Here is a 6,767-nt window from a genome sequence, read left to right on the forward strand (position 1 = left end):
ACTCTAGGATAGATTGAACAGAAAGAATAGCTTCGTGTTATTTTAATAAAGACTCTTGAATAGATCAATCAGAAAGAATAACTTTGAGGTGGTTTCGTACCCTACAATAATCTTTTCGTTTGTTCTCCTCTATTAGTGACTTGGGAGTGACTCTTTATTGCATGTTGAGGGATAGTTATATGATCCAATTATGTTATTATTGTTGAGATAACTTGCACTAGTGAAAGTATGAACCCTAGGCCTTGCTTCAACGCATTGCAATACCGTTTTCGCTCACTTTTACCACTTGTTACCTTGCTGCTTTTATATTTTCAGATTACAAAAACCTATATCTACCATCCATATTGCACCTGTATCACCATCTCTTCTCCAAACTAGCGCACCTATACGTTTCACCATTGTACTGGGTGTGTTGGGGACACAAGAGACTCTTTGCTATTTGGTTGTAGGGTTGTTTGAGAGAGACCATCTTCATCCTACGCCTCCCACGGATTGATAAACCTTAGGTCATCCACTTGAGGGAAATTTGGTACTGTCCTACAAACCTCTGTACTTGGAGGCCCAACAACGGCTACAAGAAGAAGGTTGTGTAGTAGACATCAAGCTCTTTTCTGGCGCCGTTGCTGGGGAGGTTAGCGCTTGAAGGTATATCTTTACATCTTGCAATCGAATCTTTTAGTTTCTTGTTTGATCACTAGTTTAGTCTACAAAAGAAAACTGCAAAAAATGGTGTTAAGGGTACCTCATAAGCTTCATTTTGTTAATGTCTTCCGTGAAAATAAGGATTCTGATAATTGTGCTCAATTGCTAGAAAAAGAATGTATTAAAATGTTTGGCACTAAATCTTTGGATGATGAGCATGACTGCAATGTTGTTAGTATGAATTCTTTGAATATCCATGATGCTAATGATATGCAAAGCCACAAGCTTGGGGATGCTATGTTTGATGAAGATGATATTTTTTGTCCCCCAAGTTTTGATGAGAAAATTTATTTTGATGATAGCATGCCCCTATTTATGATGATTATATTGATGAAAGTGGGTTTGGAAAAGTGTCAACTTTAGGAAGTAATGATCCCACTATTTTGGAAGGTGTAGAATCTTATTGTGATAATTATGAAAGTAGGTTTGGAGAGGTCATGACTTTAGTTAATTTTAATCCCACTATTTTGGAAGAGTGTCAACTTTGCATACATGTGGATCGTGTTAAGAATATGTTTTGTGATAGCTATATTGTTGAATTTTTTATGATCCTACATGTAATAATTATGAGGGAGGAACATATGCTTGTAGGAATTGCAATAATATCAAGTTTCCTCTCTATGTGTTGAAAATCTTGAAGATTTGCTTGTTTTACCTTCCTATGCAAGTTGATTCTTGTTCCCACAAGTTGTTTGCTCACAAAATCCCTATGCATAGGAAGTGGGTTAGACTTAAATGTGCTAGTCATATTCTTCATGATGCTCTCTTTGTGTTACAATTCCTAGCTAGGGGCGTTAAACGATAGCGCTTGTTGGGAGGCAAACCAATTTTATTTTTGTTCTTTGCTTTTTGTTCATGTTTAGTAATAAATGATTCATCTAATCTCTGTTTAGATGTGGTTTTATGTTTTAATTAGTGTTTGTTCCAAATAGAACCTTTGGGAAGACTTGGGTGAAGTCTTTGTGATCTTGCTTTAAAAAACAGAAACTTTAGCGCTCACGGGATTAGCTAAATTTTTTTTACCGGATATTGCTATTAAGTTGATTCTTTTTGAAGATGATTAATAGACAAATTCCTAACGTCCACCAATTTATTTTAGAATTGTTTGAGTTCTATAAGTATACGTTTGATACAGATTACTACAGACTGTTCTGTTTTTGACAGATTCTGCTTTTATTATGTTGTTTGCTTATTTTGATGAATATGTTGGTAGTATCGGATGGTATGAACCATAGAGAAGTTGGAATACAGTAGATATTATGCCAATATGAATTTAGAATGAGTTCAAAACAGTACCTAAGTGGTGATTTATTTTCTAATACTAACGGAGCATACGAGTTTTCTGTTAAGTTTTGTGTTGTGAAGTTTTCAAGTTTTGGGTAATGATTCGATGGACTATGGAATAAGGAGTGGCAACAGCCTAAGCTTGGGGATGCCCAAGGCACCCCAAGGTAATATTCAAGGACAACCAAGAGCCTAAGCTTGGGGATGCCCCAGAAGGCATCCCCTCTTCCGTCTTCGTTCATCGGTAACTTTACTTGGAGCTATATTTTTATTCACCACATGATATGTGTTTTGCTTGGAGCGTCATTTAATTTTATTTTGTTTTTCTTGCTGTTTGAATAAAATACCAAGATCTGAAATTATTAAATGTTTGGTAGTCTTCACATAGTTGCATAATTATTCGACTACTCATTGATCTTCACTTATATCTTTTGGAGTAGTTTATCATTTTCTCTAGTGCTTCACTTATATATTTTTTGAGCATGGCGGTGGTTTTATTTTGAAGAAATAGATGAACTCTCATGCTTCACTTATATTATTTTGAGAGTCTTTAGAACAACATGGTAATTTTCTTTGGTTATGAATTTAGTCCTAATATGATGGGCATCCAAGATGGGTATAATAAAAACTTTCATATAAGTGCATTGAATACTATGAGAGGTTTGATACTTGATAATTGTTTTGAGATATGAAGATGGTAATATTAGAGTCGTGCTAGTTGAGTAATTGCGAATTTGAGAAATACTTGTGTTGACGTTTGCAAGTCCCGTAGCATGCACGTATGGTAACCGTTGTGTGACAAATTTGAAGCATGAGGTGTTTCTTTGATTGCCTTCCTTCTGAGTGGCGGTCGGAGACGAGCAATGGTCTTTTCATACCAATCTATCCCCCTAGGAGCATGCGCGGAATGCTTGGTTTTTGATGACTTGTAGATTTTTGCAATAAGTATATGAGTTCTTTATGACTAATGTTGAGTCCATGAATTATACGCACTATCACCCTTCCATCATTGCTAGCCTCTTCGGTACCGTGCATTGCCCTTTCTCACCTCAAGAGTTGGTGCAAATTTCGCCGGTGCATCCAAAGCCCGTGATATGATACGCTCTGTCACACATAAACCTCCTTATATCTTCCTCAAAACAACCACCATACCTACCTATTATGGCATTTCCATAGCCATTCCGAGATATATTGCCATGCAACTTTCCACCGTTCCGTTCATCATGACACACATCATCATTGTCATATTGCCTTGCATGATCATGTAGCTGACATCGTAATTGTGGCAAGGCCACCATGCATAATTTATCATACATGTCACTCTTGATTCATTGCCCATCCCGGTACACCGCCGTAGGCATGCATATAGAGTCATATTTTGTTCTAGTATCGAGTTGTAATCTTTGAGTTGTAAATAAATAGAAGTGTGATGATCATCATTAATAGATAATTGTCCCAAAAAAGGGAAAAGCCAAATAAAAAAGAAGAAAAAATAAAGGCCAAATAAAAAATAAAAAATATAAAGATAAAAGGGACAACGCTACTATCCTTTTACCACACTTGTGCTTCAAAGTAGCACCATGATCTTCATGATAGAGAGTCTCTTATGTCGTCACTTTCATATACTAAGTGGGAATCTTTCATTATAGAACTTGGCTTGTATATTCCAATGGTGGGCTTCCTCAAATGCCCTAGGTCTTCGTGAGCAAGCAAGTTGGATGCACACCCACTTAGTTTCTTTCTTATGAGCTTTCATACATTTATAGCTCTAGTGCATATGTTGCATGGCAATCCCTACTCCTCGCATTGACATCAATTGATGGGCATCTCCATAGCCCGTTGATTAGCCGCGTCAATGTGAGACTTTATCCTTTTTTGTCTTCTCCACACAATCCCCATCATTATACTCTATTCCACCCATAATGCTATATCCATGGCTCACGCTCATGTATTGTGTGGAAGTTGAAAAAAGTTTGAGATTACTAAAGTATGAAACAATTGCTTGGCTTGTCATCGGGGTTGTGAATGATGGGAGCATTTTTGTGTGACGAAAATGAAGCATAGCAAAACTATATGATTTTGTAGGGATAAGCTTTCTTTGGCCATGTTATTTTGGGAAGACATGACTACTTACTTAGGATGCTTGAAGTATTATTATTTTTATGTCAATATTAAACTTTTATCTTGAATCTTATGGACCTGAATATTCTTGCCACAATAAAGAAGATTACATTGATAAATATGTTAGGTAGCATTCCACATCAAAAATTATGTTTTCATCATTTACCTACTCGGGGACGAGCAGGAATTAAGCTTGGGGATGCTAGATACATCTCCAACATATCTATAATTATTTTATTGTTCCATGCTATTATATTATCAACCTTGGATGTTTTATATGCATTTATATGCTATTTTATATGATTTTTGGGACTAACCTATTAACCTAGAGCCCAGTGCCAGTTTCTGTTTTTTCCTTGTTTTTGAGTATCGCAGAAAAGGAAAATCAAACGGGGTCCAATTGACCTAAAATTTCACGGAGATCATTTTTGGACCAGAAGAAGCCCATGGAGTACTGGAGATGGGCCAGAAGAGTCCCATGGCCACCACGAGGGTGGGGGAGCGCCCTACCCCCCTAGGCACGCCCCTACCTCGTGGCCGCCTCGGGGACCCCCTGACTTGTTCCCGCCTCCAACACCTCTTATATAACCCCAAACTTCCAGAAAGAAACCTAGATCGGGAGTTCTGCTGCCGCAAGCCTCTGTAGCAACCGAAAACCAATCTAGACCAATTCTATCACCCTGTCGGAGGGTGGAATCCCTCTCCAGTGGCCATCCTCATCATCCCCGCGCTCTCCATGATGAGGAGGGAGTAGTTCACCCTTGGGGCTGAGGGTATGTACCAGTAGCTATCTGTTCGATCTCTCTCTCTCTCGTGTTCTTGATATCGCACGATCTTGATGTATCGTGAGCTTTGCTATTATAGTTAGATCTTATGATGTTTCTCCCCCTCTGCTCTCTTGTAATGGATTGAGTTTTCCCTTTGAAGTTATCTTATCGGATTGAGTCTTTAAGGATTTGAGAACACTTGATGTATGTCTTGCATGCGCTCATCTGTGGTGACACTGGGATACTCACGTGATCCACTTGATGTATGTTTTGGTGATCAACTTGCGAGTTCCGTGACCTCGTGAACTTATGCATAGGGGTTGGCACACGTTTTTGTCTTGACTCTCCGATAGAAACTTTGGGGCACTCTTTGAAGTTCTTTGTGTTGGTTGAATAGATGAATCTGAGATTATGTGATGCATATCATATAATCATACCCACGGATACTTGAGGTGACATTGGAGTATCTAGGTGACATTAGGGTTTTGGTTGATTTGTGTCTTAAGGTGTTATTCTAGTACGAACTCTAGGATAGATTGAACAGAAAGAATAGCTTCGTGTTATTTTAATAAAGACTCTTGAATAGATCAATCAGAAAGAATAACTTTGAGGTGGTTTCGTACCCTACAATAATATTTTCGTTTGTTCTCCTCTATTAGTGACTTGGGAGTGACTCTTTATTGCATGTTGAGGGATAGTTATATGATCCAATTATGTTATTATTGTTGAGATAACTTGCACTAGTGAAAGTATGAACCCTAGGCCTTGTTTCAACGCATTGCAATACCGTTTTCGCTCACTTTTACCACTTGTTACCTTGCTGTTTTTATATTTTCAGATTACAAAAACCTATATCTACCATCCATATTGCACCCGTATCACCATCCCTTCACCGAACTAGTGCACCTATACAATTTACCATTGTATTGGGTGTGTTGGGGACACAAGAGACTCTTTGCTATTTGGTTGCAGGGTTGTTTGAGAGAGACCATCTTCATCCTACGCCTCCCATGGATTGATAAACCTTAGGTCATCCACTTGAGGGAAATTTGCTACTGTCCTACAAACCTCTGCACATGGAGGCCCAACAATGTCTACAAGGAGAAGGTTGTGTAGTAGACACAGGCACCTGCGAGCCGCCAAGGAGAGCTGCAACGGCGTGCGGTGCTGGTGCCGCGAAGCGCGCGATGAAAAGGCCGCGCAGCTCCTCCCAGGAGGCCACAGAAGACCCAGGTAGGCTAAGCAGCTAGGCACGCGGTGCGCCTACGAGGGCCATGGGTAGCCAATTGGCCATGACCTTGTCGTCGCCACTAGCCTCCCAAATGGCTTCCTCATACGCCTGAAGGAAGGCCGTGGGGTTCGCCGCACTATCGTAGCAGGGTGGCATCTCAAGCCTGAACTTGGTCGGCCACTGCACCCGCCGGAGGGTGGGGGTGAAGGCTCAGAGGCCCTCGGCTCCTATGAGGGCGCGCGTCGGCCCAGTCGATGGAGAAGCGTCTGCCATGAGAGCCGAACAGCGGGGCGTGACGGATGAGAGGCGGATCTCCGACGCACCCCTACCTAGCGTACTAAATGTCGGATTCGGGGTTCCGCAGACCCTTGAGAGGTTCGAACATTGGGTGCGTCCGAAGAACTCGTCCTCCCCAACATGCCTGCTCACTGATCCTACGGCCTAGCTCGATGAACCCAACGAACAAGAGGCACAACAGTTTACCCAGATTCGGGCCACCTTGCGGTGTAAAACCCTACTCCTGCTTTGTGCTGGATTGGCCTCGAGGGGTTGAGGATGAACTAGTATAATGGATGAATAGCCTTAGGAGGTGAGGTGTTCTTGGGCTCGATGAACTAGTGTGGTGGTCAGGGTGGAATGGATCTGTCCCCCTCTATGGTGGT

The sequence above is a fragment of the Triticum aestivum genome, chromosome 3A (assembly GCF_018294505.1).
Source record: "Triticum aestivum cultivar Chinese Spring chromosome 3A, IWGSC CS RefSeq v2.1, whole genome shotgun sequence".
NCBI classification, from domain to species: domain Eukaryota; kingdom Viridiplantae; phylum Streptophyta; class Magnoliopsida; order Poales; family Poaceae; genus Triticum; species Triticum aestivum.